Source organism: Triplophysa dalaica, chromosome 11, assembly GCF_015846415.1.
Source record: "Triplophysa dalaica isolate WHDGS20190420 chromosome 11, ASM1584641v1, whole genome shotgun sequence".
Taxonomy (NCBI): Eukaryota; Metazoa; Chordata; class Actinopteri; order Cypriniformes; family Nemacheilidae; genus Triplophysa; species Triplophysa dalaica.
In genome coordinates this window covers 21807304-21820510 of record NC_079552.1, presented here as the reverse complement: position 1 = coordinate 21820510, position 13207 = coordinate 21807304, and the positions used below count along the sequence as shown (strand labels likewise).

Sequence of the window (13207 nt, the reverse complement as noted above, 5' to 3'; positions counted from 1 at the left end):
TACAATCAACATCTTTTTATTGAAGTGTCAATTTTCCAGTCCCCTCCTGAACCAGCATCTGCACATATTTCATTAAAAACAGCCAATTTATCATTTCACACACATCTTGTGATGTCAAACCAAAGGCAGTGAATGACGAACCATCCCTCTGTGCTGTTTCTTGTTCTTTAGAAGGGAAGCCAAACACTCCGTGGAGACTGAAAGAGCCACCTGTCTGTTCTCCAATATTGACTGTGGTTTGATTGAGGTCCTGATTCAGCACAACTTAATGAGAGAGAAAGCGCTACATGCTAATTGAAGTGTGCGCTTGTGCGTGACATAGAAGACTATGGGCACTCTGGTTTCTGGGGTTATGGACAGTCAAACTTTGGCTGCATCGTTGAACTGTTCAAATGGAGCAATAACTGCATTTGCCCATGCAGCAAATAAGTTGGTTTTATCATAGTGTCTGTGGTCCAAGCTTTCTTGACAAACACTTCATATCCTTCAGCTTCAAATAAGGCTTTGGTTCTAACTTCTTACAGTGTTAATGATGTACATTTGTGTAGTTCAACTGTTATTATGATGAGCTTTGCATTCAAAATCCAACGAGGGTCAAAGCTGGTCTAATGGAACTTCATTTGAAAACATATCAGGGTGTGAAAAGAAATTGAAAACAAGTTTTACACCTAAAATACTCTGCAAACAACGTAGGCATTCAAAAGCACTAAAACTATAGTGGTTCAAACGTTTAGATTTCCATGATAAAAACACAGGAGAAACCTTGTTAGGTCTTTTAACGCCGCAGGCAATCTTTTGCACTTAAAAATAACTAAAGCTTCATTAACAACTCAGTCCAAGGTTGCCAACTTTACCGAAGCAAAATTGACACAATTGTGTACAGTTACAGTATGATAATATATGATATGCCTGGCCAAATGCCTCATTTAGACTAATTACTAATACTTTACTCAACATTAACCTTCACAGATCATGAAGATTCACTCTAGTGATAAATGTGATTACATTTAAATACATCAGTCAACTTACAGGTTTTTCTAATTCAATCAACTCCCAGCACAGAAACAAGGAAGAGTTTTGGTTTGATTTAGGGATGTACGATTCACAGTAAGCCAGTTGAAAATCAATTACAATATTTAGGGATGCACAGATGTATCGGATTGTCGGATTGTTGGATTAGTGGAGGTAATATTCTATGTCATGCATTCTGACTTCATTATACTGTTAAACGTGCTGGCTTCTCATGCTTAACATGGTTAACTTGTTAAAAAACGAGTTGGACGTATGTCAAACTAAGTCATATGTCTGTGTTTTTTTGGCAAGCGCACATACGTGCATAATTGTGTGCTCGTTCTCAAGATTAATATGAGATTGGCAGAAACTGCATATGATACCTGATCTTTATTTTCACACCATCGGCATATCAGCAATAGCATGAAAAAGGCAGATACTGATGGCAGATACTGATTTATTAGGGCTCTTTAATTTCCGTGATGCTGAAAACACGGACGGTAAATAGCAAACACACCAGAAAATAGCATTAAATTGAGGTTATTAAATTCAAATTATGCTATAGATAGCACTAACAATTATTCAGCTGCTGTTCAAATATGCAGTCTTCCCATTCTGCATGTGAATGAGACTACACCGAATACTAGACTAGAGTATGCTGAATGGAGAGTTACAGATCACAGCAGTAGCGGAGTTTTCATGAACTTAATGATCTTGTGGTTTCTCCTCACAAAAAGCTATCGGATGAAAGAAGAACATGTTCAAATTTTGCGCCTGAAAACACTTACAGTATTTCTCATCATAGCATACAGAGAGTTGAAACTAAAAACACATCATATTATTTTCTGATGTTGAGCAGGTATGAGAAGAACACGATCGCTTTTTGAAGATGTTTGCTCATGAGTGTATTTAATGTAACGTAATGGGAACTTGTAATTGGTACAACTGTTTTACAGTAATCTACTGTTCAGATGCGCGGTGGGCCCACCCATTTCGACGCGAATGCAATATGTCATGTTACCGTTGATGCGAGACGCATGAGAATTTCCTAAGGCCTCCTTTTTAGGCATGTTTATATTAAAAAAATGATGATATAGTGTGCTGCACCCCGTTCCGCACGTTGTTTAAGTGTCATACACTGAAAAATTCATATCATAACAAAAATTGAACCGGTATATATTGCCCACCACTATATATATAGGAATCATGTATAATTGAATCCATATCTTTTTGTTTACAAAAAGGAAAGCAAATAATTTCTAATACATATTTCTTAAATCAGATACAATTGTTTCATTTAATCTACATCTATTTGATATGAGAAAACATTTTTTTTATATTATTGACAATTTTTGGTTTGATTAAATCTATTTGCGTTTATGGACCAAAACCAGAAACTTTCTTCAACAAGAAAAATATACTTTGTGCCAGGTTTTATAAAATAGCTTTCATAGACAGAAAATATCGTTGAGGGCAAGTTATTTCTTATTCATTGGCTCAAGTTATAAAATATAGATCCTTACCCTAAATGTTTTTAATTGGTTGAATGAAAACCTTTTTTCAATGAACATCCCTAATACTTTTGCTATTTTAGGAAGAACAAGATGAGATGCATTCATGTGGTTTAGGCTGATTTTCAATTGTATCCTACATTTAGAAAAAGACATGAATCACAGGAGGTGCACTCGTTCCTCTCTGCAATCATCATGTATCATCAAATAAAAATAAATCTGTGAAACACCTGAGTAAATAGCCTCAAGGTGTGGAATGCAATTTTCTCATCTTGTAAGACATTACCTCCAGCAAAAGAAGAAGAATCGATTATCTCGTGTGTACATCAAACGCAAGTTACAGCAGCACAAATAAAACTTCTAATGACTGTGGCAAATGTATGAAGTATAAATTTCATACGATTTTCTACAATGACAGAATGGATTGACACAAGTTATGTAGTTGCCCCTGTTTTGTCTATTACATGTGTTCTATTTTACATCTTTGAACTGGATGTTTTTATCTAAAGGGGCTCCCCAAAAAGTAATTGAAAGGATTTGGGGGGATTTAGGATTTCACCCTCTACGGTTCACAAAATTGCTCAGAGATGAAAGAAAATTGGCTGAATAACAGTAAAGCCTGCACAGACGTGAAAAACATTACCAGCTATAATACAATGACATGGACTAGAGAATACAGCCCTTGTCCATCTAGACCATTCATTGCTGCATTCACAGATCCAAGTTCAGTCTACTATTCAAAGCAGAACACAATGAGATCAATTAAGAATGTAGATTGCATTATTAAAAGATAAAAAAGGGCAAAAAAAATCCAACAAAAGCACAATTGTGCAAATGATGATGAATGAAGGAAAATTCTGCTTGCTAAACACGTGTCCTCAGAACTTGAATCTTAAATATGTGTTATTAAATAAAGCAATATGTTCAACAGTGGCAAACTTGGTTGCCCAATTTTTTCAGTATGTTTAAATCATGTACTTTGAAAAATAAAGACGTCAAATACTGTCTTACTGTAGAGTCGACACGGGCCCAGTTCCATAAAAGTAGCCACAAGTCTCACTAGCAATTAGTAAGAACTAATCAGTCTTACTTTTCATATTTCAAGTAGTCCAATCGAGCATTTTATGTAACTGTTTAAAAGAAGTTATGACCAGTCTTGTAAAGAAATGAGATGACTAACTTCTAAGACCAGTCTAAGCAGTTTTTCCACTGGCCCATGATGAACTCGAGTAAATCTACAAAACACACCTTATTGTTTGATTACCTTTTTCCATGTTGTCATATTTTCCTTATTTATTGCAGTTGGATCTAGTTTTGCATTTGCAAAATAAACCCTGAAAAGTTGTTAGGAGACATATACTGTATTTGTCACACAGTATACAATGTGTAGAGTAACTTCAAATTTGAGTATAACTTGTCACAATAAGAAAGGAATAACACAACATGCTATAACTCTCCATCTTGAGGTCTTTCCATCTAAATGTCAAAATATTACATTGAACATTTAATAAACATACTATGGTAAACCATGCAGCTTTATGAATGCTGTGTGAAAAGGATCAAAATAAAAGCGACACTCCACAACAACAAGACAGGGAGACAGATTAGTAAATCATCTATTAATAGCAACGAATATTATTTAACAAATTACAATAACTTAACGATTTAAATATCTCTAACTTGATTTTGTACCACGATCGTTTCATGGTGTCTTTCACAAAGTATTTCAAAGTACTGCCAACTGATAACACTGTTACCTTGGTGTTCTGATGTGCAAGCAACCAAAAATATGTCAGTAAAACGACTCCTAAACCCCTTTCTAACACAAACTTAAAACAACTTTTTTTAAAGTAGATAATAAGTAGACAATATTATAAGACATTATGAGATATCCAGACAACATTAATCTACATCCTACATTCAGCATCTCGTTTACTAGAGAGTCGATGCAGTTATATTAGCTTGAGCTACATTTAGCCCGCTTTAAACATTGTAATCCTCTATAACGTGAATGTTTAACCGTATTCTGAGAATTCTAATCACAGTTCATTTGGCGGTTATTAATCTCCCATAAGGTTCTGGAATCAAATGACATCAGGGCAGCTCGGGTCTATAAACACAGACCGACATCGGCTACACTCACTTGCTAGCTGCAGAAGCTCAGTCTCTAGCTGTCAGTTCTGTTAAAGGGATCGGTATAGATTATGTACTCACTTTTATACTCCCGGGATGCCAAATAAAGTCCTGCACGGGTTATACCTCCGGCAAATGGTATAGATTTACCTCCGATTATCCTTGAATACGTGCCGTGCTCACTTTCTCCGCTAAAGTTCCGCGTCTAAGGAGGCCGATCACACAAGAGTGAAAACAAGTGGTGCTGCGTAGTGCGCAGACCGATCACCAAAGTATCGCGAGAGCACTTCGAAAGCATCACTTTCTCGCGATACATTAATATCATTCACCGATCGGTCTGCGCAACGAGTGTTCCTTTGGTTTAGGACCAATCTGCAAGGAGTTTGTGTAGATTTGGTCAGAAATGTTTTATTAAGAGTAAAAACAGTTGTAATTATGATATAAATAATGGATGGATAGACATTCTCAATGGTGTCATTGTAATATTATATTAAGTAAATTAAAGTTATCCATGAATTTTAATCTAATTAAGGTAGTTTTTGGTAACATTTATAATTTCTTGTCACTCCTTACGCACTCAAGAACGTACTCATTATTTCTGATAAGCAAAAAATGTCCGGCATATCCTGTTTTAATACATATTTTCAGTTAATTAGATTATTGTGTATTTTGAAAACGTACTTGTTTATTAAACTTACAAATTAATGAAATTCATCTCTGCCAGCACACTACAAAGAGCAGAATGTTTTTATTTTTTGGGCTCACCTCCCAACATTTATGAACCTGCTAAATTCTTCTCATTCCTCCTTTAGCCCCACTCCTCTATTTAACTCACCCTCTCTGTCCTGTTTCTTGATACAATATCAATTATCTTTTAGTGTTATAATTCACACTCCCTGCAGAATAGACTGACTTTGCCAGATTTCCACTCTGGATCATTCAACCGTGAAACAGGATCTGAGCGGGCTGGTCGAATAGATGATTCGAACATGCAAAGCATTCTATTTTGGAAGATCTTGAAGACACAGATAAATTTAGTTTCATAACATACAGACTGAACATGAGCATTCAATTATTATTAAATGATCACGTATTGTATGACAAGTTCATTAAACATTGTGCTTCAGATCTATTGATCTATCGAACAAATAGTGAATTCCATGGCCATGTGGATTGAAAATAGATTTAATTTACTAGTTGATAAAGCAAATGTTCACCTGTAAACCCATTTAAAATGTAAAGATTTAAAGCCTTCTCCTAGACATTGGAATTAAAGAGGCATCTTGTCTAAACAGTAATGTAATCTTTTTTTAATAAAACAAGCTCACACTTCAAACAAAAGTCACACTTTTAATCGTTTTTTAGGACAATTTTTATATTTGAAAAAGTTATAAATATAATTATTTTGCTTATGGAATTTCATGATGGATACATGTGCTTTTTGACATTATGAAGACATAGAGAGCACACCGAAACAAAAACTGCTCATGAGTTGGATGGCAGAAATCAAATTTAATTCAATCAACTGAGCAACAGTCATGTCACAGCATATAAGAAATCTACTGGATCACCTCTGCATGGCCTTAAGCCACATGAGTATTTTTGCAGATATTGCAAAAATATTCATATTTATAGCCAATCATAATATAGTCTGTGTTTAGTGCACTTGCTATCTATTCATGCGTACGTACAGTATTAGTGCTGTGGAAAAATAACTGCAGTACTGATTTTGAAAAAAAGACTGTTCCAACATTAATTAAGAAAGTACAGCCAGACTGAAGAAATCTCATATTTTGCCCAATTTCTTGTTATATGTCTATAAATCTGCATATACATCCCTGCCTTTGTCAATTTTGAGATCTGAGATCAAATCCATTGAGAGTAAGTCCGCCATTTATGTAAAACATAATAACTTACTGCTATATTCAAGTCTATTTCAGTCTATATCACTGGTTCAGTGTTCAGCATATCTAATCTCTCTGATGTCAGGCTGTCAGAATCTCTCTTCAAATCATAAAGAGTTTCTAAGCGGCTGCTCACAGCTAGAATAAAACATGATCTTTTGTTTTGCACTGCCAAAAGGTATGCATAAAAACTTTTGTAAACAGATAATTTACAGGACCATTTTTCATTTTTTTAGAAAGTAACAAATAAAATTTATGTTGAAAATGTATTTGGGATTTTGGAGCAGTTTTTTGTGTGCCTGTCACGGGGTGACAAATAACCCCCGGAACTATTCGCCAGAGAAGTGTTCCCGTGGGGATACTCCCAGTGTAACACTGTCCCCGGGCCTGTGTGTGTGTCTGTTGCCATGGCAACTAACCGGCAGATTGGCAACAGGTGTGGGAACTTCACTCTGAGTGTCTGATTGAGGCAACGCCAGCATTCTTGAGAGGATAAAACACAAGGGGAAGAGAAGGCTGAGGTGTGTTGGGTCGGGTTGTGCCGTGCCGTGCCGTGCCGTGCCGTGCCGTGCCGTGCCGTGCCGTGCCGTGACGTGACGTGACGTGACGTGACGTGACGTGACGTGACGTGACGTGACGTGACGTGACGTGACGTGACGTGACGTGACGTGACGTGCCGTGCCTCCTTCTCCGTTGATCTGGAGTGGTCTCTCCCATCGGGAAATGTGTGTGGAGTATTACAGCTGAAGAGTTATCGTGAAGGAAGAAGAGTGTGGCTTGTGGGACCCCAGGGCAGTGAAAGAGAGTGGAATTCGTCGCCTGGACTGGGAGAGAGTGAAGGATTTTCAGGGAAAATTCAAGGAATATCGTCAGCAGTGGGAAAGACGCCAATGATGAGTATTTGATCCGTCGTTTATATGCACTAAACACTGAAGTGGTATTGAGAGTTCGGATGGTGTGTGGCACGAGTGAATTAGTACACTGAGTGGATTGTTGATCTGACTCTAACTTCTGTCCTCCCCTTTGCTGAATGTGACGATAGCTGCACCCGTCTTCTGCTTTTCTCTGGAGAGAATTTGAACCCTTGCAAGGACGAGATTTGATCTGGTGGGAGAAGGACCGGAGGGGTGAGTGCTGGCCCGAATGCACGGTGTGCGAGTGAGATGCTGTGCCTGAAGTGACGATTCACACGGTTTGTGTTATGGAGTGAGGTTTATTGTGTGGAGAAGTAATAGTAGTCTGCTGTGCACTCTCCTCCCAGTCTTTCATCCGCTGTTTCCAGGGAAGGGCTTTTTGATACCACAAAGCGCCGATTTATTACTTCAAGGCAACCCGGCTCTGTCAATTCTGAAGGTTTTACATGCTGTTGAACAGTTAAACCCGGCTGTATCGTTCCATTGAATAGCTGAAGTGGAGTGTTCCGCTCAAAGTGTCCTCTCCACCTGGTGGTCTCCACATGCCCCCGCCGAAAGCCTCTGTCCTGGTCAGAAAGGAAGAAGGTATTTCAGCTGGATGTTGCATAGACTGTTGAACAGTTAAATACTGCTACCTTGTTACTGTTGTGGTGATGACGCCCGTCCGCACAGCGTGAAGTATCTGTCCCCTGCCACACCCTTGAGGTCTGTTCACTGCTGTTTGAAGCTTTGATTCTGTCTGTTCCAGCGAAAGCCCCGCTCAGCTTGTGACATGAGTTGTTGCAGCTCTGAAACCCATCGGTGTAGTGTGAAGTACCCGTCCACTATTCGCCACTGAGTCCGGTGTCAGCGCCAGAAGGGAGTAAGCTCCGACTCACCTGTTCCCTTGGGACACCCACCTGTTTCTCACTCACCACTGTGAGCCCGGCGTCAGCGCCAGAAGGAAGTGAGCCCCGATCCACATACCTACCTAGGACACCCACCGTCCATTACTCACTACCGTGAGTCCGACACCGTTGCCCGACAAGGTTTGCTCTGGATTCCTAGGAAGAGGAAGGAAGAGGATTTTAGATTAGGGTTTTCAAATTACTTTTAAATATAAAATAAAGCTTGTGATTCTTTATTTCTGTCTCCTGCCTCCTCCTTTGACACGCTCCTCAGGGTGATCCTGGTTTAGGGGTGGGTGCAGTCTGGTTTGACCCACTCCGACCTGTGACAGAATTTGGCGTAGTCGGCAGGGTTCGCCGTGAGTTGAGCGATCAGAGGCAGAGATGGCGGAGGGAGAAGAGCCGGGGGCTCGGCAACCTGTTATGCCGATTTTTATGGGTGCCCCATGGGCCCCAAGGTACGGAGGACCGGGGTCCGAAGTAAGTTTGTCCCTGTGGAAGACCCAGGTGGAGTACCTGGCGGGGCTTCAAGGTCTGAGTGCTCTGCAGAAGGTCCAGTACGCGTTGAACTCTCTGGAAGGGGAGGCGAGGAGAGAAGTGCAGGCAGCACAGGAAGCCAACCGAGTGACGGTCCAGGCTGTCTTTGATTTTCTTACGGAACAGTATGGAGACACCACCCCGGTAGCTGTTCTGAGGACGAAGTTTTTCAATTCTCGCCAAGGCCCCCGGCAGTCTGTTCGGGCCTTCGCCTTGCAACTGCGGGAGCAGTTTTCTAGACTCACGGGAAGGCAGGACCATGGTTTGGGGGGCGAAGAGGTGTTTCTGCGAGATCAATTCTTGTTGGGGCTGCGAGAGGGTCCCGTACGTCAGAGCTTGCAGGTGCAGCTTAGGAGAGAACCAGATACGACCTTTGAAGAGCTGAGGCTTTTGAGCGTGACCAGGCGGAGCATGTGGAACCCCCCAGCTGTCTAGCTACCAATGTCGTTGATCCCCCTTGGCCACTGCGGCGCCCGATTGGAAGCAGGCCCTCCGAGAGGAACTGAAGCGAGATGTTCGGGAACAAATGTCCGTGTTGTCCAAGACGGTCATAGAGGAGCTTCGTCAAGAGCGCCTACAGCCACCCTTTCACTTTCGAGAACGGCTTCACTCCGACGGGAATCGCCCTTCCGAACGCCGTCCTCCCCGGCTAGGGGGTTCCCGATTCCAGTGGGATGAACAGGGGCGGCCCATCTGTAATGGCTGTGGACAGCCGGGGCATTACTTTCGCCAATGCTCCGTCCGACGGGCATCGCAAGGGGGTTTTTAGAGTCTCCGGCCACTGTGGGTCAAGTGGTCGGGACCCCTCTATTAGACCCCTCTGCTTCTACCACCTCTCAGAGTCGCTTGATAGGCCATTGCCCAGTGGTGGTGGCCCAAGTTAATGGTCAGGAAATACGTTGTCTCTTGGATACAGGCTCCCAAGTGACCTTATTTACCGAAAGTTTGGCCCATGAGCTGTTCGGCACCAATGGTAGACCTCCTGCAGAGGCCCCCTGGTTGACGCTACGTGGGGCAAACGGATTGGACATACCGTATGTAGGATACCTTGTGACCGATTTGAAGATCCACGGAGTTGTAGTGCCTCAGAAGGGGGTGGTAGTCGTCCGAGACCCGTGTCTGGGGTCCCATCGTGCCCTGATTGGGATGAATGTCATCTCGGATTGCTGGGAGGAGCTATTCCGAAGTAGACCGGCGCGAGCAGCTGTAACCCCAGCCGGTCGGGAGTGGGACCGTATCAGGGCCGATTGTCGCCGGATATGTTTGGCCGAACAACAGCATGATCGGGAGAGCACGGGAAGAGTAGCCTGCCGCTACGCCCTGTCCATCCCAGCCCGAAGTGAGGCCGTAGTCTGGGTTCGCCTGCCCCTTCAGCGTTACCATCCGCAAGAGTGGGTTATGGTGGAGCCCCACGAAGAGGGTCCCAGGGTGGAGGTGGCTCGAGGACTGGCAATTGTTCAGGGAGGCAGAGTCGCAGTGAGAGTTAGGAACACAAACCCTTTTCTTGTGCACCTGTATCGTCACCAGAGTTTGGTCCGGGTGACCTCAGTAAGACCGCAGCAGGTTCGTGAGCAGGACGAAGTCAGCTTTAAGCGGGTGAGTCCCACCGTGGTTGAAGTGGCTTTGGCCCAGGCCGGTCTAGGGGTGGAGGAGACGGAAGGGGGATTGCCTGCTCACTTGAGGGGAGAGTCTCTACGGGGCGACGGGCTGAGAGAAGAGCAGGTGGGACAACTTCAAGAATTCTTGAGGGGATGGCAGCACCTGTTCTCTACTCATGAGGAGGACTACGGCCGCACTGATGTGGTGAAGCACCAAATTCCAACTGGGGACGCTGCACCAAACCGAGAGCGCTATCGACCTGTACCCCCGACCTTGTACACAGAGGTCTGCACCCTGTTACGAGGAATGCTGGATAGAGGGATTATTCGTGAGAGTGGCAGCCCTTGGGCCGCGCCGATAGTGTTTGTCCGCAAGAAGACGGGCTCCTGGAGGTTTTGTGTAGATTACCGCCGGTTGAACCAGGTAACCAAGAGGGATGCTTTCCCATTGCCGCGGGTTGAAGATTCTCTTACGAGCCTCACTCAAGCTGCTTGGTACTCCACTCTCGACTTGGCCAGCGGCTATTGGCAGGTACAGATGGATGAGCGTGACCGGGAGAAGACGGCATTCACCACCCCTTTCGGCCTCTATGAATGGGACCGGATGCCGTTCGGCCTCTGCAACGCCCCCGCCACGTTCCAGCGGTTGATGCAGCGTTGTCTGGGCAGTCAAGTGATGGATACCACCCTTGTCTATCTCGACGACATCATCACTTACTCCCCCGATTTCAAGTCCCATCTGGAACATCTGGAGCAAGTCTTCCGCTCTCTGGAGCGCTATGGGTTGAAGTTACAGCCGGACAAGTGCCAGCTCTTCCGTAAAGAAGTCAGGTTTCTGGGGCACGTGGTCAGCGCAGCCGGGATCTCTGTTGACCCCGAGGAAGTGAGGGCGGTGCAAGAATGGACGGCCCCCCAGACGGTGCGGCAAGTTCGGTCATTCCTGGGCTTCGTGGGCTACTATAGGCGATTCATCAAGTACTTTTCCAAAATTGCAAAACCCATTAACCAGCTGTTGGGAGGCACGGGCCAAGTACGGGGTCGAGGGTCCCCCTCCATTCAATGGGACCCAGCCTGCGAAACCGCTTTCCAGCAGCTCAAACAGGAACTCTTACAGGCCCCGATCTTGGCCTATGCCGACTTTACTCAACCATTCATCCTATACACTGATGCTAGCCAACTAGGGTTGGGAGCTGTCTTGGCGCAGAAACAATTAGGAGAGGAGAAAGTAATCGCCTATGCAAGCCGAAGCTTACACCCCGCAGAGAAGAATGACTCAAATTATAGCTCCTTTAAACTCGAGCTACTGGCCATGAAGTGGGCGCTGGGCGAAAAATTTAAAGACTACCTGTGGGGAGCTAAGGTACGAGTTGTCACGGACAATAATCCGCTGGTGCATCTACAAACGGCCAAACTGGGGGCAGTGGAGCAACGTTGGGTGGCGCAACTGGCCAACTTTGACTATCAGATCCAGTACCAGCCAGGAAGGGAGCATACCAACGCTGATGTGTTATCCAGGTTACCTGGGGAAGGATCGGTAGGCCATGCACCGGCCCCAGGACTGGGGTCCGACGAGGGATTAATGGTGGGAGTTGTAGAGGCACCAGGGCAGACACCCGAGGACCCCCCTCCGTGTTGGGGGTGGGACCCACAACGCTGGAGACTGTGGCAGGGCGAAGATGGAGATGTGTTGCGGGTACAGACATGGGTAGAGCAGGAGATCTGGCCGGAGGGAACGGAACCTCGAACTCAGACCCGGAGTGTGCGAGGCCTGCTGGGACAGAAGGACAGGCTCTATTTGAGGGATGGGGTACTCTGTAGGATGCTTCAGGACCCAGGCCAAGGAGAGGAGGTTTGTCAGATCGTGGTCCCCGAAGGACGGTGGCAGGCGTTACTGGAGGCATATCATGTTAGGATGGGACATCAGGGGCAGGAGAGGACACTGGCTTTGCTAAGGCGACATTTCTACTGGCCCGGGATGGAGGGGACCACCAGGACTTGAGAGTTGCCTTCAGAGTTGCCCACGTTGCACCTTGTTCAAGTCCAGGAGGGAGGTACGGGCACCGCTGGTCCCGATTCAGGCCAGGGCACCCCTGCACCTGGTAGCAATGGACTTCCTCACTCTGGGACGGCCGGTGGACCAGATCCAGAATATTCTCGTTGTCACCGATCTGTTCACTAAGTACGCTTGGGCCATCCCCACTGTGGACCAAACTGCCCTGACAACTGCTAACGCTCTTTGGAAGTACGTGATTCAGCCATTCAGATGCCCGGAAATCCTCCATTCGGACCAAGGGGCCAATTTCGAGTCGAGAGTGATACAGGAATTATGCCAGCTGTATGGATGCAAGAAGACCCATACGACCCCTTATCATCCTCAAGGGAACGGGGGGTGTGAACGGCTCAATCAGACCTTGTTGGGAACCTTGGAAAAAGAGCAGCAGGACCATTGGGCTGATAGGCTCCCAGCAGTGATACAGGCATACAATAACAGCGTACACAGCACCACCGGTTATGCCCCTACTTACCTGATGTTCGGTAGGAATCTGCGGCTCCCGATGCTCATGGTAACCACTGGGGGAGAAGAGGAAAGTAGTCTGTCCGACTGGGTAGCGAACCACCATCGACGCCTCCAGTCCGCATACGAACAAGTCGCTGGCCGGATTAATCAGGCAGCCTTAAAGAGCAAGAGACTGTACGATCGGACGGCCCGAG

At 44.8% G+C, this 13207-nt stretch overlaps 1 protein-coding gene across 1 annotated transcript in view; it reads right to left on the bottom strand.

Annotated features, from left to right (window-relative positions):
• The window catches only part of LOC130431863 (calcium uptake protein 1, mitochondrial-like), a 56756-nt gene extending 51851 nt beyond the window's left edge, over nt 1-4905 (bottom strand). Inside the window, exon 1 of the mRNA XM_056761083.1 lies at nt 4737-4905. The gene's annotated coding sequence lies outside the window, so the exon portion shown is untranslated. The remainder of the gene's footprint in view (nt 1-4736) is intronic.
• Between the last annotated feature and the right edge of the window lie 8302 nt (nt 4906-13207).